This window comes from Pristis pectinata, chromosome 9 (genome assembly GCF_009764475.1).
Source record: "Pristis pectinata isolate sPriPec2 chromosome 9, sPriPec2.1.pri, whole genome shotgun sequence".
NCBI lineage: Eukaryota > Metazoa > Chordata > Chondrichthyes > Rhinopristiformes > Pristidae > Pristis > Pristis pectinata.
The window spans coordinates 43,484,742-43,511,621 of NC_067413.1; the positions used below are offsets into that span (position 1 = coordinate 43,484,742).

The 26,880-nt window shown below is 40.5% G+C and overlaps 1 protein-coding gene across 4 annotated transcripts in view; it reads left to right on the top strand.

Moving 5' to 3' along the window:
• Window positions 1-26,880, top strand: part of LOC127574089 (neurocalcin-delta) — a 218,982-nt gene that overhangs the window by 93,779 nt on the left and 98,323 nt on the right. The window contains exon 1 of one of the 4 annotated variants that reach the window (XM_052022756.1): window positions 5,287-5,372. The exons of the other annotated variants lie outside the window; for them this stretch is intronic. The gene's annotated coding sequence lies outside the window, so the exon portion shown is untranslated. Of the gene's footprint in view, window positions 1-5,286; window positions 5,373-26,880 lie in introns of those variants that run through there. 4 annotated transcript variants of the gene reach the window in all.

The following is a 26,880-nucleotide window of genomic DNA, read 5'->3' on the forward strand; positions in this document are numbered from 1 at the left end:
TCCTCCATATGCTTATCTAACAATCTCTTGAACTTGACCAACGTATCAGCCTCCACTACCACCCCAGGCAGCGCATTCCATGCACCAACCACTCTCTGGGTGAAAAACCTCCCTCTGATGTCTCTCTTGAACTTTCCACCCATTACCTTAAAGCCATGCCCTCTTGTATTGAGCATTGGTGCCCTGGGAAAGAGGCGCTGGCTGTCCACTCTATTTTGTATTGCTGAGGTGTATCCTGGGGAAGACCTTAGATTATGCTAGAGTTCTAGTATCGTCTGATTACAATAATATCTTGGATACAGGGGCTTCAGAGCAAGGACCTTTAATATCATGTGGTACTTCTGTAGTATATATATGTTATGATTTTATGATGTTCTTTGACCACATGTGTTACTCAAATATTATACCTAAATATACCACAGTGCTGATGTACCGTTGAGGCAAAATGGATTTGGAGTGCTCAGTGTAACTTAGGACCTGATTAAATAGATTACTCACTTTGTAACAGTTTTGCTTGCCATTGTGTGCAGTACAAATCTAGTCTGGAGGCAAATTCCATGGGAATTGCATGCCAGAAATGGGCCTCTTGGCCAAAATGATCCATGTTGTCTGGTTTGTGGTCTACAGGAGTTCACATGGAATAATTAAATGGCTGCACTTTTCCTCACCTGGGCAGTGATAAAAATTCCATTTTTTAGAACTCATCTGTGCTATAGTTAAATTCAACTCCCGTTGCAAATCACAGATTCTGGCCCAAGTAAATTGACTTAAAAACTTATATGTGGGCCAAAACGATTCAGATTAAAATCTTGGTACATTACCTGCAAATGCAGCATTAAAATATCTAAGGTACAGTTAAAACACTTTGAACAACACTGTTTTAGTGCTGCTACTAACTTTAAGGCACAAATGTTTCCAGATGTTCCCAACCCAGTGCCCAATGTAGTACTTCTAGCAAACGCCAGGAAGCCTAATTTCTATAAGAGTTTTCTGAGGCACAGTGCATCTCCATTCACCATGAGTTAGTACAAATGGAATTGAAAATCAAAAGTACTGCAGATGCTGGAAATCTGAAATAAAAACAGAAAAAGCTGTAAACAATAGCAGGTCAGACTGCATCTGTGGAAAGGCAAATAGAGTTAACATTTCAGATTGAAGACCCTTCATCAAAACTTTTCCAGCTAACTTTTTTTTCCCCACAGATGTTGCCTGAGCTGCTGAGTGTTTCCAGCATTTTCTGTTTTATTTACTTCCAGAAGGAATTCCCTGTGATAACCCATCAGAGCAGATCACTGCCTCCCTAACTCTGCCCTCATCTCCACACCCTGGCAACTGCAGAACCTGTCAATATTCAGCCATTGATTTCAGCAGATACTTTTCTCTGGCAGGTTACAGACCATGCAATGAGATTGAAAATAAGAAATCCAAGTAAGAAAAAGTCACACAGCCATGTGACCCTGCTCCACCATCATGGCTGATTCTGTGTCTCAGATCCAATCTGCCATCCAGTCATCATAAAGTCTGATTCTCTTGGTGTCCATAAGTCCATCAATCTCAGCTGTGAATATACTCAACAGCCCATAAGGTTGACAATTCCTGAAATTTACAGCTCTCTGTAGAGAGACATTGCTTCACCTCTCAGCCCAAAATGGCTGATTCCAATTCTGATACCAGGCATCAAGTTCTAGACTCTCTAGTTGGAGGTGACAGCTTCTCTGCATTTACCTTGTCAGTGCCTCCAATCTTCTTGCAATGAAGACTTAAACACTCTTCTTCATTTACCAATATAGTTTCTCACAAGTTTAAAAAAAAACCTGGTTTCTATTCTACTCTATTCTGGTTTCTTATTATACTCCATCTGCCACCTTCTTGCCCACTTGCAGCCTCTTTGAGTCTTTCTAACTTAGTTTTGTATCATCAGTAAATTTGTCTACATTGAACTCTGACTTCTCATCCAATTTGTGATGAGCTAAAGACCCAGTACTGACCACCGTGGCACCTGTCAGGTAACAGTCTGCCAGTGTGAACCTGACTCACTTATTCCTCTGTTTTTCTGTCCTTCACTGAATTCATATTCCATGCTGATATGTTACAACTAATCTTGCTGTGATTTACAAGCCCTCTCCATACATACGAATGAACGTTTGGGACACTGGTGGGATGGATGGGAATGGATTTGCGAGGCTGCAGAGATCTTCTGCTGGGAGGGAATTGGGCATTGTCTTCTCTCTCCACCCTCCCTCCTCCCCCACCTGCCCCATGGGAAAAACAGAGGAATAGGTGGGTCAGTTTCACACTGGCAGACTGTTACCTGACGGGTGCCACGGTGTCAGTACTGGGTCCTTAGCTCATCACAAATTGGATGAGAAGTCAGAGATCAATGTAGGCAAACTTGCTGATGGAAAGACTCAAAAAGGCTGCAAGTGGGCAAGAAGGTGGTGGATGAAGTTTCATAACTTTGGTAAGCCGAATATTAAAAAAAACAGATTTATTTTAATTGTGAGAAACTAGTAAATGTTGGAATATGGAGAGATCTTGGTCTACTGGTTGTTGAGATTATAGAAAGTTAACATATTGGTAAATGAAGAAAAGAGTGTGCATGTCTTCATTGCAAGTTGCAGCTCAAAAGTAAGGAAGTCGTGCAGAGAATTTGCAGGTTTTGGTGAGACCTGTGTGCAGGTTTGGTCTCCATACTTCTGGAAGCCTGTACATCCCTTGGAGTCAGTGGGACACAGATTATTAGATTGATTCCTTGGATGAGGGGTAGGCACGGTAGTGTAGCGGTTAGCGTAACGCTATTACAGCGCCAGCGACCCGGTTTCAATTCCGGCACAGTCTGTAAGGAGTTTGTACATTCTCCCTGTGTCTGCGTGGGTTTCCTCCGGGTGCTCCGGCTTCCTCACACATTCCAAAGACGTATGGGTTAGGAAGTTGTGGGCATGCTATGTTGGCGTCGGAAGTGTGGTGACACCTGCGGGCTGCCCCCAGAACACTCTACGCAAACAGTGCATTTCACTGTGTGTTTCGATGTACATGTGACTAATTAAGAAATCTTATTTTACTACGAAAAGAGACTAAGTAAGATTGGCCCATAGAAGAATGAGAGGTGATCTGTTTCAGGAAGACAAGACTCCCGGAGGCATTGACAGGGTAAATGCCAAGAAACTCTCCTCTCCAACTAGAGAGTCTAGAACTTGAGTCCCAATATCAGAATCAGCCAATTTGGGCTGAGAGGTGAAGCAATGTCTCTATACAGAAGGCTATAAATTTCAGAGAAAGTCAACCTCATGGGCTGTTGAATATATTCACACCTGAGGTTGATAGATTTTTGGACACAGAGAGAATTAGACCTCATGAGGACTGGGTGGCAGATTGGATCTGAGACACATTATCAGCTGTGATGGTGGAGCGGGTTCATGTGGCTGTGTGGCCTTCTCTGACATGGATTTCTTATTTTTAATCTCACTGTATGATCTATAATTTGCCAGAGAAAATTATCTACGTGAAATCAGTGGGCTGAACAGGCAAAAACAGGCTCTACAGCCACCTGGGTATGGGATTGAAGGGTGGAGTTAGAGGGCAGTGATCTGCTCTGATGGTTTATCACTCAGAGGATGGAATCTAACAGTATCCTCTGAAAATCCATAAAGTTCTGATAACATTCAGTAAAAATCTATTGTGGTCTTTTGTACTAGCAGAACTGGTTTCACATAACTTCAGTTCTGTAATTTACAGTAGATGTTAAATTACTGGGAATTGAAGTAGTTAAGAGTTTGAACAACATTGGATGAAATTTGATGTAAAATCCAGAGCGTTGGCCCGTAAGCCACTGATTATTGAGATCCTATGGTCTGATAAATGAACAGCAAACTTACAAATACTTTCCTTCTCCCTCAGTTTTTCTCTGGGCAAATGAGGTCTGAAAGACAGATCATTTGCTTATTTTGGAAGCAATGTTTGTGGACACTGACAGTTTGTGAATTTCCTGTCGCATTTCCTAAATTATAATAGTGACTAGATTTCAAAGTACTTCACCAAATGTAATGTTCTGCAACACCCTGAAGGGGATGCAAAGGGTACTATAGAAATGCAAGTCATTCTTTATAATCATGCAAATATGGTGCTATGTCAGTAAAATGTACTTTTGTTTGACAACAAGAGAGAGTTCAGTGGAAGAACATGAACCATAAGGATCAGAAGTTGGGAAGAAATAAGCAACCTAAAATAATCAGTGAATAAGTAGTGTTAATACTGCAAAATATTTTATTCTGTTCTCTGGCAGCTAATAGCACATTTTCCTTTCTAACAATTCCAATCTAGACATATTTTTAAATAACAATTGATTTAAAACCATTCTGTTGCCTGTGAATAATTTTACGATATTTGTCATGCTGGCTAGAATGAATTCCCCTGCCTTCTGTACTGATGTCAGAACTGAGGCAGATGACCCAGGAACCTTTCATCTGTGGGCATCACCAAATCCAAATTGTACTCAGTCTTCCACAGTTTAAATTTTGGTGTCGTCCGTTGGACAGGAGCTACAGAAGAATTGGCAGCTTGAACTTAATACATGTCTTTTAGCAGTAGTGTTTATATTGATCCTAAAGGGCAAGCTCACATTAGTAAGAAATTGGCAAGGTTTTCATATTGTATTAATGAGTGCTTTATGCCATAACATTCACATCATAAAACTTGTGTTCATATTTCAAAGGATTATTGACATAAAATACATTTTTATCTGTTCCCTGTGACCTTGAAAAACCATGCTGAGCTCTTACATGGTCTTTCCATTGATTTCTATTTTGGTTTGCTATAGGTATCAAGGGATATGTGAATAAGGAGGGTAGCTGAGGTATGGATCAGCCATGATTTAATTAAATGGCAGCGTAGTCCTGAAGGGGTCTAAATGGTCTACTAAGAAAGCAAAGAATCTGTTTTGTAATGATGTTGGTTGACAGATAACTATTGGTCAGGCCATGGCTTTGAAATAGTGCAGTGGGATCTATTATTGAGAAGGCAGACAGATCCTTGATTTAAATTCAATAATGATCTGAAAAATAATGCCCCTTTAAATAAAGACATCTGTTGCCTGAGGTACTGTGGTTACTTCATAATTACCCTTGGTGCTTTTGGGATTGAGCGAAGAAACAACAAAGATTCCTGCTCCTGCTCACTGGAACATGTATAAATGACGGGCATTCGTGCTCAGCTATGATGTGCCTCAAAACTGACGTTTACTGTTTACATTCAACTTATCTATTGTGCGCTTCTGGAACCATACAAAGCTGGAATTAACAGGGACAAATTTGGAAGGATAGCACTCAATGTTTGTCCCAACAACAATATTTAAAGGGATTATCACCAGTTGACAGGTTGGTTGCTGTTTGATTTTTTTAATGGTCTTTGCTATACTTGTTCAAGGATTTCATGCTTTCTGGGTTTCATTAATATCTACAACAAGCAGTACAAAAAAGTACCGAAAGATGCATTTCCTTTCTTCAAGGCATGTGAATATATCGGCAGGCACTCCCCTCAGAGATGAGCAGAAATGATTGAAAGTCATTCAACCTGCTGGCAGAGGGTGGGAGAGTGCAGGAAGGAGAGCAGGGCTCTTAGTATTAGGCAGTGTCATCAGACTATGTTGTTCCAGTAGTTCTTCTATATGAAGCTCAGCAAGAAACAGTGTGTGAGGTATTTACACTTCAGTAAGCATGGTCTGAATGAAATTTGCTGCTTGATGCAGGCACAGTGGCCAGGGCCGTATTGTCAGTGGCAGTGATTCTGATGAACATTTCTGTCTCAGGCTTCCTTCAGACAAGAGATACTTGCAACATTGCATTAGAGAAGTCGCTACAAGGAGGACTGACAATATTTCGATCTCCCTTGTGACAGAACAGCAGAGAGAGCATGCAGAATTGCAACGGTTGCAAGCTCTCCTTGACTCAGTGTGACATTGATCGCAGCACATTGTAGTAAGGGCACGGGTTGGGAATTTTGGCAGATACTGTGATTGCTTGGGATTCCATGTGAATAATGCAAGGCAGTGTCCTTTCTGCAGTCATCATGTTGTTGTGTGGCAGTCCTCAGTTCTGCTTGTGTTTGAGAAACCACTGCAAATCAAAGGGTGGCTACTGGGTAATCAGGGCTATCTGCTGAAGATTTGGCTGACAAATTTGGTGTAGAAGCCACAAAGAATTGGGTCACTTGCATGAACATGATATGTGAGAGAGTAGATCATAGCATCTTAGAATAATGCATGGAACACTATGGAGAAACTGTAGGGTACTAGGCAGAGTAGCTTCCAGATACGTGGCAGTGTGCTGTATGTTGTATAACCTTGCCATTCTGGGGACACTCCCTCACCAGTAGCTATGTAGCTGCTATGAGGAGCAGGAGAAGGAAAACTTTGTACACCACAGAGGCATTCCTAATTCTCCAGAGCAATGCCTCAAAAATTCTGATAACCCATTAGAGGACAGTTTTCAGAACTGCTGTGACTCCCTGCCAAACCCCTTTGAAGACAGGGATCGACAGTCAAGATGGCAACAGTCTGAGTTTATATGACAGGTCACAGAGAAATACAGCACAGAAATGGGCCCTTCAGTCAACTGAGTCCACGCCAACCATCAACCACCCATTTACTCTAAACCAACATTCATCCTTTTTTTTCATTCTCCCCACATTCTCATCAATAACTCCAGATTCTACCACTCATTGTTAATTTACAGTCGCCAATTAACCTACCAACCCGCATGTCTTTGTTGATGTGGGAGGAATTCAGAGCACCTGGAGGAAACCTACATGGTCAGAAGAAGAATGTGCAAAGGCAACAGAGACAGCACCCGAGGTCAGGATTGAACTCCAGCCTCTGGTGCAGTGAGGCAGTGGGTCTACTGGCTGTGTCTTAGTGTCACCCACTGTAGAACCACTGCAGATTCCACTGCAGAACCAAGAGATAGGTAACTACTGCTTGTATGCAGTGGAGGAGGAAAAGTCGTCATCAGACCCATGGTCAATATGTTTGTTTCTACAAATGTTGCCATTATTTCCATGTTGGAAATGTTAGGACCCAAGTCCTTTGCCAAGTTGTTTCTGAATTCCATCGTGATTGCATATTTCTCTTGGGCCTCTCACGGTGCACAATTCATCAGGCTTATTGTAGTCTGGAAAGCAAGAGGCGCACACTTAGAGGAGCAGCTCCGTGGAGAAGAAAGTTGCTATGGCAGTATGATTTACAACATATATGCTTATAAATCAAGAGAATGTGGGTTGATGGAACAGTGGAAGCAGGTTTATGTACAAGAATATCTTGATCCACCATTGGCCATGCCCTTAGCTATGGCTGTTCCAATGATGGTGAGTGCCATCTTCTCCATGGAGTTAAAGAGCTACTCCTGCTCCACTAGCTGCTTCTGCTTGCAAAAGAGAGGAAAGAGTTTGGGTGAATGGTAAAGAGATGATAGAATGTGATAAGACTATTGAACGGTTCCCTTATATGATGTGATGGACTCTTGATCTCACAATCTACCTTGTTTGACCTTGCACCTTATTGTCTACCTGCAATACACTTCCTTGTAGCTGCGACACTTTACTCTGTATTCTGTTATTGTTTTTACCCTTTACTACCTCAATGCACTGTGTAATGAATTGATCTGTACGAATGGTACACTAGACAAGTTTTTTCACTGTACCTCGATACAAGTGACAATAATATACCAATACCAATGATTTAAAGTGTGGCAATGAGGGGCTAAGTGTGTGAGGGTGAAGTGAAGCTTATGAATGTTAGATATGAGACCTGATTGATGGAAATTAGTGGTTGGTAGGCAATGAAGATGTGGTTCATTGAGAAGGTACTGAAGCTAGCAGTTCCTTTGGTGGTCAATTAACAATGGCTCACTGACTTTTTCTGTGCACGTGAAGTCATTTAACATTTAACGTCACTGCATGCAGGCCCTCAGGATTTGACACTGACCATTGGGCGCCTTGCCTATTCGGTTCCCATTGTCTTCTTGGCGCATCCCTTCTGCTGCCATATGAGTGGAGTACATCTACATCTTATATTTACCCATCTTAGCAGGAGTTGCAGAATGCATGCCAGGACTGTGGCTGCCAGAATACATCCCCATAGAGAGTTATGGGCTAACTTTAAGTGACATTGTTGTGGCGGCATTCACTCAACACTGGAGTTTGAGCTTAATGCAAGCAGCTATCATGTACATTTAATAGGAGGAACCAAGTTAGTGTATTGAAAGGGAAAAGGTTAACACATTCCCAATGGACTTTTTGAAAGTGATTGAATTTTGGAAAGAAATCTGAGAAGTGAAAAGAAGCAAGTCAAGGCAATGCACAGGACATCGTTGATCCAAGAACAATGATGCTACACCTCTGTGGAGCCCGTCTTCTTTCTCCGTAAGTGTGCCATTTCAAATAAAGCTGCTTTGAATTCTTCCAGGTTCTTTGCAGCAATTCCCCTTTACAACAAAGGCTGAGAGGCTGGGTGGAACATAGGAGAGATAGTAGAGCAAAGTTCTCCAATTACATTTTGTTTAATCTTTGAACTCATGCAGAGCAGTCCTTACTAACGGTGTTAAGGCAACTGTATATGTTTAGCACTTACTTACTGCCGGTATTTCAACTCCCACAAACACCAAACCTGGCCAGAAAGAATCTGAGCCTGAGCATTATGACTGATATAGAATAAGACTTCACATTCCATTTAATATTTTTCTAAGCTGAATTTCTTCTTCTAAGTGCTTTTGCTTGTAAGCCAAATTCTTTGTATCTGTCACTGTAAAACACTTCTGTGCCAGACTCGTAAATCAACTTTCAGTCTTTTGGCCTAGCTTATCTTTCCAAGTACTTGGAGCAGTGCTTGGTTTTCACAAAGGCTCCCGTTCCTTTACAAAGCAGTAGCTTAACCTCAAGTGTCAGGTTTGTGGCACCTTTGACTGATCCAGAGAGTTCAATCAAATAGGACAAATCTAGATATCAAAGTCAAGGAGATATCAAAGTCAAAGTTGGGTTTAATGTCATATGAACATATATGCATAGGTGCAATGAAAATCTTACATGCAGCACACAGCATCAGATACACAACAATCACAAGAAAAATATAATTTAACATCATAAATTATACAAAATTATATATAAAAGAACACAATTAGAACAAAAAAAAGTCCGTTGTAGTGTAGTGTTGCTATACTGAGGTAGTGATTAGAGTTGCGCAGGTTGGTTCAAGAACCGAGTGGTTGAAGAGAAGTAGTTGTTCTTGAACCTGGTGGTGTGGGACTTCAGGCTTCTGTACCTCCTGCTTGATGGTAGCTGCGAAAAGATGGCATGGCCCAGTTGGTGGGGATCTTTGATGATAGATGTTGCCTTCTTGAGGCAGCGCCTCTTGCAGATACTACCGATGGTGGGGAGGGATGTGCCCGTGATGTATTGGGCAGAGTCCACTACTCTCTGCAGCTTCTTACGTTCCTGTGCATTCGGATTGCTGTACCAGGCCATGATGCAACCACTCAGGGCACTTTAAACAGTGCATCTATAGAAGTTTGTTAGCGTGTTTGGTGACATGTCAAACCTTCTTAACTTTCTTGTTGCTGATGTGCCTTCCTTGTGATTGTGTTTAATGTGCAGGGCCCAGGACAGGTCATCTGATATGTTAACACCCAGGAATTTAAAGCTGCTGACCCTCTCCACCATCGATCCCTCAATGTACACTGGCACATGTTCATCCTCCTTTCCCTTCCTGAGGTCAGCAATTAATTCTTCAGTTTTACTGACATTGAGCGAGAGGTTGTTATTGCGGCACCACTCAACCAGGTGTCCTATCTCGCTCCTGTATGCTGGCTCATCACCACCTGTGATTTGTTTCAAGTAGATTACCAACTACCTCTTGGTGTAGAGTCATGGTACAGGGTGTTGCTCCTCTCAGTCTAGAGATATTGGCAATAGTCTGGTAGTAGATAGATCTGCAGGATGCAGACAGTGGAAACCTCAGGATGAAGATAGTGGTATTCACACTGGTGACAGTGGGACCCTAGGGATGGACGTAGCAGGGTTCTTTGCTGTCATCTTACTGGTTGAACCATATTTGCCTGGTTTCACTATATCCAGAGAATTACTAGCAATGAATCTGATTACCAATACCATATAATTACCTTTTAATATCTCCCAGAAATTTATTGTCAGCCCCCTCCTAGTTCTCTGGTGTGGTCAGTACTTATTACTCATTTCTAACAGAACTCAAGAAGATGGTAGTAAGCACCTTATTGAACTGCTGCATTTCTTCCAGTGAAAATACACCCACAGAGCTGTTAGGTAGAGGGGTTCCTGGATTTGGATCCAGTGACAATAAAGAATCAGTGAACTGGCCCAATAATTACAAATTTCAAAGCAGTTGTTTACAGATTTTTTAGCTCAAGTTTTGTGTTTTTTTAACTGTACATCTGTTTTAAAAATAATCTATTTTTGAATGAAAATAATTTTAGAAACATTCAGTCAATAAGTTCCTGAGCATTTGAGTATTGGTATTTGGCAATGCCCATCCTTTGTCCCGACCGCAGCCTCCAGTTGCTTAGGCAAGGAGCCAGCCAAAGCCTATAGCAGTTGCCTTCTGTCATCCTCATTCCCTTTCAAGACTGTATAGTTCTGTCTTTTACCAAACTGTTCTATTGTGGCCATAAACAGATTCATTATTTATCTGCAAATGCTGAAATATAGCCATAGGCAGCCTGTCAACAATGAAATTTCGGCATTTTTGGTAAATAAATACAATTTGTTTAGCATTCCACCAGGAGCTATTTATTATTAGCAGCTAACTTGCATCATAAAAGTGAAAACATGAGGTCAGCACTCAAGTTCATATATAAATACTTGTTCAGAAACTCATTGTACACCAGAATGTGCATTTTTTTTTAATATTGTGAGGATATGTAGTAACTAAACAATGTCTTACAGATAGCATTACCTTTTTATTTCATAAAATGTAAGGATTCAATGTTCCCTAATGTGAGGCTGCTCTTGCTGATCTGGGTGTGAGAGGTTAAGAATACAGGTGATCTCCTCATTATGGCAGTCCAGGTAACAGACATTCATCCTTATGGAATTCACAAATCACTCCCAGAAAATCTGGGATACGGAATAAAAATATGCTCTTATAACATTTATGTGAAAAAAAGTAAATAAATAGACACAAAATTTGTTTTATTTTTCAACTCTCATTTCTTGACACACATGCAGATGATGTGGCTTTGTGTTATGGAACATTGTGATACTGACCACTTTCTAGAAATGCAATCCCAGTAACATAAGGGTTGACTGTAGTGCAACAGAAGTATTTTGTAGTCCACATGTAGAGAGTAATAAATTCCTGGAAAAAATTCCAGTAGAATCCCACCACCAGAGTAATGAATGTAGAATGGAGACTTGCTTGAATGCTGCCTTCAATACCAGCCTCCTGCAGATTGGCTGGAAAGACTGATGTGTAGTTGGGGGAAAGTTTTCCTCTGTTGATCTGTGCATTCCCTTGAGGAATGGAATGGTCTTCTCTTTCTGTTTTAATAACCAGAAAATCAAACAGGCTGTTCCAGGCACTGTCCACTGCTTCCTCACAGCATTCTTTGTAAGTAATAAGCTGATTTGTTGTGTCACTGTCAAACTGGAATGTATTGTATCTTCTCAACAGCTTTGTCACAGATAGAACCTGGTGTTCCTGGGAAATGTCTTGGAGAGGTTGCTGGCCAGTATCGAACTGCAGTGAAGTTTTCAAGGATTAGAGGTTTGATGTACTGGCCACCCCTGAGTTTACAGGATGACTGACACTGACAGCTGGAAGATTTGCCCTGAGGAGAAATCATTCGTTAGGGTGGTGGAAAAAACTTGTTGAAAGTTGCACCCCTCTGGTTGTTCATAGTTTCCCTTCAATCTCTGCTATAATGAGCATCCTGGACAGAATGATCCCTTTGGAATGCTGAAAGAAAAGGGGACGGGAAGGTGGATCTGGTGATGGCATTGCATTAAGATTACAGAGAATGATCTGTTGAATCTGGAGGCTGGTGGGGTGGAATGTAAGGACGCGGGGATCTCCATCCTCATTCTAGATAGGAGGAGTAGAAGTGAGTACAGATGTGCAGGAAATGGAACAGATGCTGTTGAGAGCCCAGTCAGCTACAGTTGAGGAAAAAGGAAGAAATCTCAGAAGGTGGCATTGTCAGAACAGATGTGGCAGAGAAGGAGAAACTGGGGCAGCCTAGTGGCGCAGTGCATAGAGCTGCTGCCTCACAACTCCAGTGAGCTGAGTTCAAACTGACCTCTGGTGCTGGCTGTGTAGAGATCCATGTTCTCCCTGTGATGAGTTTCCTCTGGTTTCTTCCCACATCCTAAAGATGTGCAGGTGGGTAGGTTAATTGGTTACTGTGAATTGCCCCCTACAAAGAGGAGAGAATAAAATGGGATTATGGGGAGAATAAAATGGGATTAATAAAGGATTAGCACAACATGGGTGCCTGATGGTTATTACAAACTCAGTGGGCTGCAGGGCCCGTTTCCACACCTTATGACTATAACTCTTTGAGAATGGTGTCCTTACAGGAAGCAGGGTGGGAGGAAGTGTAGCAAAATCAGCTGTGAGAGTCTGTGAATTTGTAGTATATATTGGTCATTAACCTATCCCTAGAAATGCAGATCGGGAAGTTGAGAAAGGACAGGGAAGACTCGAAGATGGACCAAATGTAAGTGTGAGCAGGATGGAAATTGTCAACAAAGGTGGTGAAACCTTCTAATTCACTGTGAGAGCAGGAAATGGCACTGATACATTCATCAATGTACCGGAAAGGGAGTGAGGGAGGCAGCCCAAATAGGAGTGGAACGAGGAATGTCCTGCGCAACTTACAAATAAGAAGTATAGCTTGGACCAACATCCTTTATTGGGACAAAGCAAGTGGAGGATGATGGTGCAGGAATGCTGTTTGGGCCTCTCTTCAAGAAAAAAAATGAAGTGATCGTGTTCATCCTGGTATGGGATAGAGCTGTAGAGGGAGTGGACACTCAAGATGAAAATGAATCATTTAGAGATGGGGAACTGGCAATGAAAATAAAAAAAACTGCAGATGATGAAATTCTGAAATAAGAGAAAATGCTGGAAACACTCAGCAGGTCAGAAAGTATCTATGGAAAGAGAAACAGAGTTAATATTTCAGGTTGAAGACTCCTTTTCAGAACTATCAAATATTTTCTATTTTTATTCCAAGGAACTAGAATTGCTAAAGTGATGGAGGGTGTCCAAAATTTGGCAGATGTAGACAGGGAGAGGTTGGATGAGGAGAAAACGAATAGCGTCAAGGAAGAAGGGACTTCTTGGGGTCAAGAGACCAGGTTGTAACAATGGGTCTACTAGGACAGTCCTGTGTGTGGACCTTAGAGATGAGGTATATAGCTGGGGACTCTGAGATTGAATGCCGTGGAGGGAAGATCACCATAGAGAATCTTCGAAAGAAGTATTACATTCTACTAACCAGCAACCTTAATGACACTGTAATCATACCTTTTTCATTGAACAAAAATTAAGCTCAAGGCCCATTAACTTAAGGACCATCTAATTCTGCTACTCAAGCCCTCCACTGCTTCACTGGCCAGTAAGTGAGGTACAACATCATGGCAGGTTTGATTTCTCACTTTGAGTTAAATGTAGTAACATCTTGTGGATATGCACTGTTGTTCTCACATCCTGATGGGCCAGTTGTTTTCAACTCGTTTATTAAGATCCCACTTTGTAGAACTATTCATATCAATTTTCCCCTCTATTCGTTGTGCCAAATATGCCTCTTTCTCCCGCACTCTTCTCCCCCACCAGCTCAAAACACAGTGGAATGGCTATACCCTTCCTTTGCTCTCAGTTAATAGTGGCACAATTTCTTCATCCTCTTCCCTCCTCCCATTCTTCTTCATTCTCCCTCTTCTTTCACTCTACTTTTCTCTCTGCCCTCTCAATTTTTATCCCCTCTTCTCTTTCCCTCCTCCTCATCCTCTCTCCCTCTCTCTCCCACTTCCCTCTTCCTTTAACCACTACCCTTCCTCCCCTTCCCTTACAGTAGGACAGTCTGCTGCAGGGAATCCAGCATTGCTGCATGTTCTGACATGGACACTCCCACGGTCTACACCAGAGGTTGATCCCAAGTTCAGCAGCTGCAGCACATCGGCATTTAGGAGCAGCTGTGAGGAATAAATCAAGGAGCAGAGGGCAATGGCCTGTGTCTCCATGTCAGATGGCTTAATAACAATGCTGTCATGATCTTCCAGTGGCCCTGGCTAGCCTATTAAATCCAGAAGTGCATATTAAATAGTATTACATATATGTTTTGTAAAGGTAGGCTTGCATTGTTACATTGATTAATATAACAGTACACTCAAATACTGCCATTTAGAATTGCCTTTTAAAGAGGTTACCTTCATGCAAATATCTTATGGAGCTTTGTGTCTTTATACAGTGATTGGAGGGCTGTATGAAGTTCAGGTGAGAATTTTTTTTAACTTGTTTTATTTCTAACTTAGTTCTGATGAAAGGTCAAAGACCTGAAAGAGTAACTGTTTTTCTCTGCACAGTTGCAGGCTGACCTGATTGTGAATTTTCTGGTTTTGTTCCAAATTTCCAGCATCTGCGGTATTTTGCTCTTGGATCCTTCTCTTAATGAAGTCTGCATGCTGGGTTTTGCAGCTGAGGTCTGTTCTCGACTTCTGGGTGTACCCTATACCATGTATTATTCAACTCCAACTGACTGTTTAAATCCAGCATGCAGCTATTCTATTGCCTTCTATGTGCAGGGAGAATGACATCGAGAATGGGATGCAAACCACCAGTGGGTTATCTGTTATCGTAATTGGGGATGCCAGTGGAAACGGGTGACATCCAAAAACCAGAGTCCATAGGCTTAAGGTGAGGAGTAGGAGTGTTAGGGGAGATCTGAGGAAAGAATTTTTACCCAGAAGGTGTGGTAGTCTGGAACACACTGCCTGAGAAGGTGTTATTGCAGGTACTCTTACAACATTTAAGTATCTTGGTGAGAGCTTGAATTGCCAAGTCATAGAAGGCTACAGACCACATATGATAAATGGGACTAGGTAGATGGGTACTTGGTCAACATGGACAGGTGGGCCTGTCCTCTAGGAGAATATGCATTTGAATCAAACAATCATTGAAACTTACAGCGTAAGAAGAAGTAATTTGTTCCATAATGTCCGTACCATCACAAAATTAAGCTCTTCAGACTAATTCCATATCTCATCTCTAGCCTTGTAGATGACAGCATACTTAGGTACTTATTAACTGTAATGAGGATTTCTGCTTCCAATTCCCCCTTCACGGTATGATTTCCTGACCTCGTCACCCACTGAATGAAAAGTGTTTTCTTAATTCCTCTCTCATCCTTGTGGGAGAAAATGTGGCTGAAAAGCACTCCTGAAGCAGAGCTAAAGAGACATTTGGTTTGCTGTGATGCTTGATTTAAAACATTATCCATTGTAATGCTGTCTTTGGCAAGATATATATTGCCCAACCTTTGTTGCAAATGAAAAGACTTTGACATAATTTCCATGAGGTCAAAGAAAGCCTTGAAATCACAGCTTTAGTCACAAGAGGACAGATCTGGAGGAAGAAACACCTAAACTAAAAATGCATGCAGTATTACTAGTTTAACCTTTAACCATGGATGCATTAAGCTAAAATTACCCCTCTGCTTTTTTACCTTTTGTAGTTTCCACTCCATTTGCTCTACTGCTCTTCTATCTCCTTTGTTGTTTCTCTTTTCATTTTATGTTGCAACTCTTAGCTCTCTCACCTTTTCCTCCCCCCTTTGCTTTTTTCTTTGTTGTGCAATACTGAAGCTATGCTTTCTTGCTCTTTCCTAAAGAATGTAAATGCCGTTAAAGTGAGTGGTTCCCAGCAACGTGCTCATTGATTGCCCTAATATGACTGAGCTTGAACTAAATGTTACTTCCTATGCAGTAGGAAGAGGATTAGCAGCCTCTTCCAAAGAACTAAAATAGATGTCCCAAGGGACACAGGCCATAGCACACCAATCTCCAGCGTTGTACTGTGACTGTCACACATAGCGTTAAACATGTGGAGCACAGAGCTCATGGAAATTGCTCAAGAGATCACTGATATAGAGCACAAATCAAGTAGCAGACAGCAACAGCCTGTGTCACCTTGTGAGATGGCTTAATAACAGCACTGTCAAGATTTTCCAGTGGCCTTGGCTATCCTATTAAATCCAGAAGAACATTGTTAAATAGCTTTAAATGTGTGTTCTATAAAGGCAGTCTTGAAGTGTTACATTGATTAGTTATTTTGATATGGGATAGAAAGGGAAAGTAGATTTCCGGAATATGACTAATCACTGCAGATGTCATTAATTATCATGGGTGTATTTGTACACCAAGGTGTTATTAAATACCTTCCTATTTCCTCTCAAACGGTTTCATTGTTCTGCTAGTTACACGGGATATCTTGAAAGATTAGTGAGGAAGTTCCCAGTGGTTGAATATTTCAGGCTTAAAAATTAAAGATCCAAGTAAGATAAATTTGAAAGTAACAGAAATGGATTTATAAATGATTAAAAAGCCAAAAGATACTACTTTTCTTTAGTACATGAATATTAAGGTAGCATGTTGTAAGATAATGCAGCTATTACTGCCTTATCTATTAACTTTATTAATTAACTATTACTGCCCCTAGCACATTCTCAGTAATGCAAAAAAAATGCATTTCACTGTGTGTTTTGATGTATATGTGACTAATTAATAAATATCTAATATGCTGTATTAATATTCATGTACTAAAGAAAATGTCCTTGCTGCAAGGTTACGATTAATTGGGATTTTGCTTTCTCTCTGAAAGTGATGAGAAACTCCTCTAGGCTGCTTCCATTCACTAGTTTTTCCTGATGTTCTCACCACCCCATTCATAAGCTGCTGGAATTTTCATTTTCGGTGTTTGTCACATTCCATAGTGCTACCCTAGTGAAGAGACATCAGCATCCGACTGAGGCTTGTGTACAAGTTAAAATTCTGTTTCTTGGGTCAGATGTATGCTAGTGCTGGAGGAAGCTTCACAGGTCACAGGTGGTACTGCTACCGATGGAGAATTATCAAAAGACCACCTTGGGGCTAGCTCTTAGCTCCTCTGGTGGAGGGAGAAAACCATCCTTCTCATGACAATTCTTTTTCTGGAGATCAACCAGCCATTTTGTTATTCTGTAAGTGGGCATATAGCAAGCTTTAGTCATAGATAAAAAAAATACAAGATGCTTCATATCTGAAATGAAAATCAGAAATGCTGTGAATAATCATCAAGACAGACAGCATTTATGGAGAGAAAATTTCATCAGCTGAAGAGGTTCAATTCTGGAAAATGAATTTCAACATATTTAACTGTTCATTAGCTTTAATGCTAATTATCTTCACAGATACTGCCTGGCCTAATGAGCATTTGCAGTAGTTGTTTATCTTCGGCTTCATGACAATTGTTGGATTTAGATCTCCACTTAAAACTCTGATAATTTATTATCATTCCTAAACATTTGTTTCTGATTTCCCTACCCGACTTGATCTCTCCTTCTGTTTTATTTTCAATTCCTCCCCTCAGGGCAACAGTTCAATCTGGGCTAACAAACAATCTGCTGTAGGAACCCAGCGGGTCAAGCAGTATCTGTGGGGGAAAGGAATTGTTGATGTTTCGGGTGGAAACACTGCAACAGGATCTTTCTCCTTTTCTGTTACTTGTTTTAACCTAAACTGGTATCCTATCCTTTCCTCCCACAAATGTCGTTTGACCCACTGAGTTCCTCCAGCAGATTGTTTGTTGCCTCAGATTCCAGCATCTGCAGTCTCTTGTGTGTCAATTCAATCCGGCTGTTGTCCTTGGGGAATTTATCCAGTTGCCACTTCTACTGAAGTCTTTCCATATGTTGCTTCATGTTAAGACTTTGTTGTAGAGTCATACACCACAGAAACAGGCCCTTTGGCCCATCATGTTCATGCTGACCTTCTTTGGACAGATTCTATCATTACTAATTCTGAATTTTGTGAATATGTTCCCTTCACCCTGCTACTTGTCACCTCTAATTGCTCCTGCTCTGAGTGACTTGCTGGAACATTTCAAAGGGCACTTTAGTAGTCAATCACATTGGTGGGTCTGCAGAATAGTAAGGATAGCAATTTCCCTTCCCTGAAGAATATGCGAACCAAATGGATTTTTACAAGAATACAGTAGTTTTGTAATGCCTTAGTAACCTAAACATTATGCTACTTTTATGAAGAGCAGAGATGATACAATATAAAAGAGAATGGCATTAGGACAAATAAAACAAAAGACAGAAGCAAAGGGCACATAAATAATGCCAGCACCAACAGCTGCTGTCTGCAAAATGGGAGCAATGTTATGATCCGAAATATTTGAACTCCGTGTTCAGACCAACAATATAATCTAAGTGCCCAAATGAAAAATTAAGCTCCATTAGAACAGGGTAGGATGCCAAGGATAGAGATATTAGTGTAGGTTAAAACAGAAAATGCCAGAAATACTCATCAGGTCAGGCAGCACCACCTGTGGTAATAAAGCTCAAAAGAAGTTAACTTTTTCAATGAGGCACTTTTCAGAATTTTAGGCATAATACTGAATTCACCAGTTTTAAATCATTACAGTGTTCCCACTTTTCACACAGTGGATGTTACAGTTATTATTGCACCTCCTTTAGGTCTGGAAATCAAAAAAATTGCAGATGCTGGAAATCTGAAACATAAACAGAAAACACTGGAAATATTCAACAAGTCAGGGAGCATCTGTTTCTCTTTCCATAGATGCTGTTTTTTCAGAATATTCTGTTTTTACTTTAAGCCTGGCTTTTGTTTCTTTGTTACATAGGCTTTCTGACCTGCTGAGAATTTCCAGTACTTTCTGTTTTGTCATGGATTTCCAACATCCACAGTACTTGGCTCCTGGAAATCAGTGAGGGTCTGAAGGGTAGAGAAAGAGCTGCTAGTAGCTCAGAGCCATGTTTGTAGATTGAATAAAGTTTTTTTTCTCTCTGCAAATTGAGCATCAAAACTTCATGTGGTCTCAACAGCTCAGAGAGGAGACTGCCTCAAAAGTAGTGAATACAGTTGGAGATAAAAGAGACTGCAGATGCTGGAAATCTGGAGCAACACACAAAAGAGCTGGAAGAACTCGGCGGGTCAGGCAGCATCTATGGCGGGAAATAGACAGTCAACATTTCGGGTCAGGATCTTTGATTAGGGGTCCCAACCCAAAACATCGACTGTCCATTTCCCTCTATAGATGCTGCCTGACCTGCTGACTTCCTCAAGCTCCTCTGTGTGTTGCTCCAGTGAATGCATAGACTGAGTTTAGAAAAACAAGAATGTAAATAATTGAGGTCCTGGGCAATGGAAAAGGAAGAATTAAAAGAAAAGATATTACATCCCCTGTTGGACAGTAGGCTGTTGTAGCAAGTTATTATTGGGGCCAGGCTGTTGGAAAAAAGGTGCTGCAGATGGAACAGCTCCTGTCAAGCTGAAATGGGAGCGGAGGGCAAAATATGTCATTATCACATTGTAGGTGGCAAAAATAATGGAGGATAATTTGTTTAGTTGAGTGGGACTACAGATGTTGGTGGGATGGTGGATGACAACATTGGGAAGCTCTTTATGGTTCTGGGTGGGGATTGGAAAGAGGGGTGATCATTTTTGAAAAATGAGGCAGATACAGTTGAGAATCCTACCAATTATGGAGTAGAAAGTCCTTGAAGGAGGAAAAAGGAAGCACCGGTGGCAACATCAAAATAGGTGAATTGGAAATGGGGAGACTAGAAAAATTGAAGTTGAGTCCTTGCAGGAACTGGTATGGGAAATAGTCAAGAGAGTGGTTGGAGATGGTGTGTTTATAAATGATATTGGTTGACATCTATCCCAAGAAGTAAACATAAGAGGATAAACAATAGAAGCAGTGTGGTTGCTCTTATCCTCAGAGATAGCCTACCAAGCCTCTCAGTTCAAGGACAGTTAATATACAAACATAAATATTAAGAGCAAGAGTGATTTGAGCCTGATCCGCCATCTATTGGCAGATCAACGACCCCACGTTGAATCTTGTTTCTCAGTGATATCACTTCCAGTTCATCTGAACTCCAATGAATATCGGCCATTGTATCTTAGTCACAGTCCACAAGCAACCCCTTCAATTCTCTCATCTAATAAAACCATGCTGCACTGATTTCAAGGTCATTATAGCCTTCTAGATATACAGAGACACAGGAAGGGATGGAGATGGCCATATGAAGGAAAGGGAAGGGTGGAACTGGAAGTAGGTTGATGAACGTTTCCATTCTGTTCAAGAGCAGGGAACAGCACTACTGATGTCTTCATGCACCTGAAAGGGAGCAAGGAGGGGACCTGAATGGGACTGAAACAAAATTGTTCTACAGTCCACGAAAAAGGTTACAGCATGAATCCATACAGGTTCCATTATGGTTTATATGAATAAGTGTAGCCAGTCAGTGGAGGGTGGTGATAGATGGCATCCTTTCATTGAAGAAGGACAGGACCCTCAGTTTGATCTTTTGAGGAGCTAAGGGTTGACCTTGCACCTTATTGTCTACCTGCACTGCACTTTCTCTGTAGCTGTGACACTTTACTCTGTACTGTTATTGTTTTTTACCTGTACTACCTCAATGCACTCTGTACGAACTCAATGTAACTGCACTGTGTAATGAATTGACCTGTACGATCAGTATGCAAGACAAGTTTTTCACTGTACCTCGGTACAAGTGACAATAATAAACCAATACCAATACCAACAAAGGTTAGAAACAAGTGGTATATAATGGTGGAAGATTCGTAGATGTGGGTGGCAAGATATTGAATAAGGGAATAAAAATAATGTTGCAAGAGAAAGAAATCTGAACTTGTGAAATAAGATAATCAACTTGAAACACTAATTGCATTTTTCTCTCCACAGATGTAACATGATTGGTTAAGAATTTATGATGTTTTCATTTTTAATTATATTCTGCCTTTCACAACCTTACGTTAACCCAAAGTGCTTTGTAGCCATTGAGGTATTAAAGAAGTATAGTCACTTTAGAAATACAAGGAATGTGCAGTAATGTCATAAATGTACTAGCCAATATGTATAGAAGTGAAAAAAATGTCCCCATCATATCATCTCATGAATATTAGCCAAATCTACCCTGCCCTTCATCAGAATTGAGGCAACTGATTGGTGCTCCATATCTTGACATCATAACCTCATGTTTTGCCTTACCAGGATGAAAAGCAGAGGGGAGCAAAAATATATCATTGTTTGCCAGTGCTAAACACATAGGAGAGCATTGGCCACCACTTATACTCACCTCAGCATATCTGGTTTCATTGAAGGCAGCAGATCCAATGCATTGACACACATTTGACATTTGTGATTAAAGACTAATTTCTGCCCCAGTCTACCCTCACATATAATTCAAATATTGGTCAAACTCAAGGACAGAAATAAGCAAATTCATACTTTTAAATGTTAATTCAATATGGAGCTTGCAGCCATGTTATATTAGCAATGTGTGTTGCTGTGTTTCTAATTATGTTATTGGTGTAATTGTGCTGTTTCAGAACCTCAGAATTGGGATGTTGCTGGGGAAACTCCAATAAATAAAAATATTATTGCATCAGGAGATTATTTTATGTTTCTTTTGCATGTTTGTTAATGTTTTCAAAAGAATAGAAGTAGCCATATGGCAACAATTTGACACATTAAATATGCACAAGCAATCTGCTTTTCATATTTTAATGCATTCAGGTTTTATGTGAATGTCGCTGTGAATTTATTATAGATTTCTGTTGTCTACTCTTTAGTTTTGACATTATATTAGGAATATGTTTTTGGTTAATGTTATGTTGAGTGCAGATTGGTTTATTCAATTTTCTCAGTTAACCCTATGCATTCCTTAGGCCTATTAGGAGAAGCATTTTTGAGTAGGAAAATAGAACTGAGGTAAAACAAGATTCACTGACAATTCCAATGATATTTCTGCTTTAATTGTTCTGCTGCCCTGCCTCACAATACCCCCGACTTTCAATCCTGGTATCCACCACGAATATTATGGTTCTTCATCACCAGCTCCTTTGAAGGTATTTCCGCACACTAAGAGTGACTGTGCCTCAGAAGTATTGATTGTAAAGTGCTTTGGGAAGTACCAAGATTTCAAAGAAGCAATATAATGCATGCTGTTTCCTTAACCACTCACATGGCTTCATTTGGTTTTGCAAAAATTTTGTTTCTTAGTATTCAAAGAAAGCAGCAGGTTAAAAACACAAGTAGGAAACAATTCCTTATTCAATTTACTGAATGGAAACAGAATACTATTGCTCAGGAGGGAATGGCATTAGGGAGATAAATTGAAACGTGACTTGTATCCTGTTCAGAAAAACCTACAAAGGATTCGTACCAAATCAGAAAGCTAGGTTGTTGGATACAGAAAGTCACCATTCGTTACAAATAATTTATTTTTCATGACTTCAGCAGCAAAATGAAAGACCAAAAAATTGCTATTTGGATGTTAACTATGGATTACTATAAAAGAGATTTGCATTTATACGTGGTCTTTCCAACTTCCCATGAAGTGCCTCAGAGGTATAGTCACTGGTGCAACGTAGGGAACATAACAGCAAGTTTTCTTAAACAGCTGATATTGACCAGATAAATTTTAAGATGTTGATGGTGGAGATAAAAATTGGCCAGGACACCATCTTTGAAATAACGCCTTGGTATCTATTATTATCCTTTTGATGGGTATTGAGACCCTTGGGTTAACATCACATTCAAAATATGCCACCTCTGGCAGTGCAGTACAGTATCTCCACAGAAGTGTTGGCATGGATTTCTGTGTAAAAGACAAAAGCCCATAGCCACAGCAATGATAGTGCTCCAAATGAATCACTGCTGAGCAAGATCATCTTTGCTGACTTGTTAGACTTCTGGTACTGCTCTTTTCAGCTGCATGTATAACTCTGCAGTTTAGTACAAGGGAAATCGGCTGTCTGATGAAGTGAATGGATTGATATACTCCATGGTTCTAGAGAATAGCCCAGAGTTTACTACCACACGATTCCTCTAAATACAGTCTGCCAGAGAGCATTTAGCTTTAATGCTCAACTTTGAAGATCATCATCAATAAAATAACATAGATTCCAGGTGCCTGGTCGAGGGAAAAGGGCATCTTGCTCCAACGTGTCTTTTAAATGCTCATCAACTCCCCTTTGATTCTTTTTGCCACTTATCTACAGAAGTGGGTAATTTACCGCAACTTACCAGCATGTCTTTGGGATGTTGGAAGAAACCTGATCACCTGGTGGAAAACCAGGGAGAAATTGCAAATTCCACACAGACAGCACCCAAGGTCAGGACTGAACCTAGATCTGTGAGGAAGCTGTACAAGTTGCTTCACCAAGATGTAGCCCGCATTATTCTAGCTGAGCACCTACATTGTTCTACAACTACTCAAACTCTTAGGGTTTTGGTGAATAATAAGGTGACAACCTTTCCAATTCTATACTGCATATTGAAGGTATGCAATTTTGTTATGCGAGTATATCTGACATGCAAAGAACAAATTGTCAGGTTGTGTGAAGGTTTTGCATAGTGAAGGAGTAACAAACTTCAGCATGCTTGGGATATTCATAAGATACCTTTGTAGATTCCTCTGTGTTCTATCTTTTACACCATCTGGTAGCATGCACAGCATCACCATCTGTCAGCAAGAATAATAAAAGGAAGGGTGTGCATTTATCCATGGCCTAAGGAAAGACTTTACAGGCTTTGAACTGAAGTTATAAATGTACAGCCTGTCAGTTTGTGCATAGCTATGTCCCACACAATGAAGCATTTTTATCTGTTAAGATATAAATACATAATATGCTTGTCTAGCAAGTGCACAAGTTTGCCCGTGGCAGTCTTGAGTGTGCCAATAGCCATTAGCTGAAGAAGGAAACATTGACAAACTCTCCATCATCTGTTTGCATTCATATTGGACACAGAAAATTTGTACTAAATCAAAGCATCAGAGTTGTTTTTTGGAAAGCAGGTATTAGCCTGCACGTTACAGTGCAGATGGTCACTGGCCAATTATACTGTGATGGGTTAGAACCACTTTCTCCTCCTGCTAGGTCTGGGCTGGATGCCCATATCCTCACTTACGTACATCAGACACCTTCCGTACTTTTGGAAAGTCAGTCCGGTGGTCTGGTGGAATTGAGCAGCCCCTATTAATGCTGCTCTGGCTAATTATTGGGGAAGGATGTGGAATTGCTGCCCTATCTAGTCAAAGCATTAATCGGCACTGCTAAATCTATAGGCAGAAAATTGTCATGTGTTTTGCAAGTGTGCAAAGAGATGGATGCATTATTTTACAACCTTATGGCTGTCAACTGTAGTCCATATTTTCACAAGTCTTCCTCAACCACATGACACAACACTCTCTCCCTATTAAACTACTGGCAGCATTATTCTTCAGTCATGCCTGGTAGCTAGAGAATGTAGATGATTACCATAGCAACAGGTCTGGACAGTGTGCCTTTGGCATCTGCAGTCTTTCTTTGCTTCTGTTCATCCTTGCTTGTGAAATAGAATGAAGGGAAAACTGCTGAGTAGCCTGACCATTTCAGAATATATACCCTAGTTTTAAGTTCTGCTACCTATGGATAAATTTCACTTGTGCGGGGTACTCAGAGTGGCATTTCATCAGTTTTCACAACAATTGAAGCACTACAGTGTGGCAGCTCAGAGTGGCCTGACCCAAGCGCTGATGATTTTCTACTGTGGAAGTGGGAGTAATGATGAAAAATGATGCATCCTGGCGCTTCTGATCAACAGTGTCAAATTACTGCTGATTGTCATGGTGAAGCGAAACCATATTTCATGGCAGAGAAAGCAAGAAAAATAGACAGGGGACAAGTTTCATTTTCATGGAAATCAGTGCAGTGAGAGTGTCAGTGGTGATGCTTTAAGGTCACAGGCAGTGAAGTGAGCTGACAAAAAATAACAATAAGAAATGTGACAGAATGGTTGATGTTCTCCCTCATTGGGCTCCACTTTTTTTTTACATAAAGTAACTCTTTACTCCTGTCAGCTCCATTGAAGCCAGTTTTTCTAAGTTCCAGTTGCTTTGGGAACTTTATGTTGTGTGTGTGTGTGTGTGTGTGTGTGTGTGTGTGTGTGTGTGTGTGTGTGTGTGTGTGTGTGTGTGTGTGTGTGTGTGTGTGTGTGTGTGTGTGTGTGTGTGTGTGTTGAAGAAAGACCTCATCACAGGGAGAAAATCACTTTATTTAATTAGATTTTGGATTCAAGTCTATAAAAGGGCTGTGTTAATATATGTAGATCTTGTATGTAGCAACATAATTGGCTTGCCTTTGGAGAATGGTTTTAGGATTTACTTCTATTATTATGGGAGCAGCTATTAGAGGTACACTATTGTTAGTAATTTCAGCTTTCCAGACAGAGATCAATTTTAACCCAAAACCTTCAATTTGACAGAATTCATTGGAAGATCTGTTTATGCTAAAATAGTGCCTCATTTTGCAATATCACTTGCTCTTTTAACTTCGATCTAGCAAGTGAGGAACTAGTTCAGATACAGTGTCAACACATTCGTTCAATTTGAGGGATTCCTATTGATAAAGACAATAAATAGAAATTTGAATGATTTTAACATACAATACAAAGACATTGCTTGGGCTAATATAGGCTACAGACCAGTATATAAACATTTGTGGTAGGTCTGTGGATCTCAAATGGGGTAGCAGTTAGATTAGCGCAATTGTTCATCTTGGAGTTAAAGAGGAGTGAAAATCAACCAGATTTCACGGAATAAATCACTATTCAACGTCAATCTGAGTTAGCTGTAACATTTTTGCCCAAGTTAGATGGCCATGGGTTAAATTCCCAACATAAGACTTGAGGCCAAACCATAATGCGATATTAGAGGGAGATCTGCATTATCTTTTGGATGTTAGAACAAAGACATTTTTGCTGTCACTTGAATATATGTAAATTTTTCTCACTCCATTTATCTGTCTTCTTTTTTTTCCTCATTCTTTTCCGTTCATCAACGGCAGGGAGAAAGACCGTTGACTGGTGGCTAACCCTCTGGTGGCAGGTCCAGTCAGCCTCCTATTGCTCTCCTGTTCACAGCTGTTTCCTGGCATAAATCTTTGTCAGACAAATTTCCCTTCAGATTTGGGAATACTGTACATATTTGGTATTTGTTTAAGGGTTGGACGTGAGGGGGTGGGAAAGGTGCTGCATAAATGCAAGTCTAATGGCATTTTCCATCCTCAATCCTTTGCATCTCCTTTCCTCTCTCTTTTGCTTTAAAGATATCCAACCTCTTATCTTTTGGCTCACTGGAAACCATTTATGATGATTGTGATTTATTTGTTTGGGCTGCAAATTTCCACATTAGGAATGGAAGAAACAAAGTTCTTGTTTAATTTGGAGTTTAAAAATAAGCACAAAGTTTGTGTGGCTGCTCACAAACATACACTCTGTGTTTCAATTACTGGACACAGTCTTATTTTCTGTTTATATTTCAATAGTAGTTGGAAGACATCAAATAAACTAACCGAGCTGCTCTGGGTGTAAGACAATATACATTAACAGCATGTGTTAGAAATGGGTAAATAAAATAAGAAGTTGCAGTGAAGCTGTAATGAAGTTCCTGCAAGAAGAGCCAACCTGTTAAAAAAAAGTTGCATCACCATGGCCACCTGACAATACCATACAAAAATTGACAGTGGTAAAATCAAGGCTTGTAGTATTTAGTAACATTGAAATGG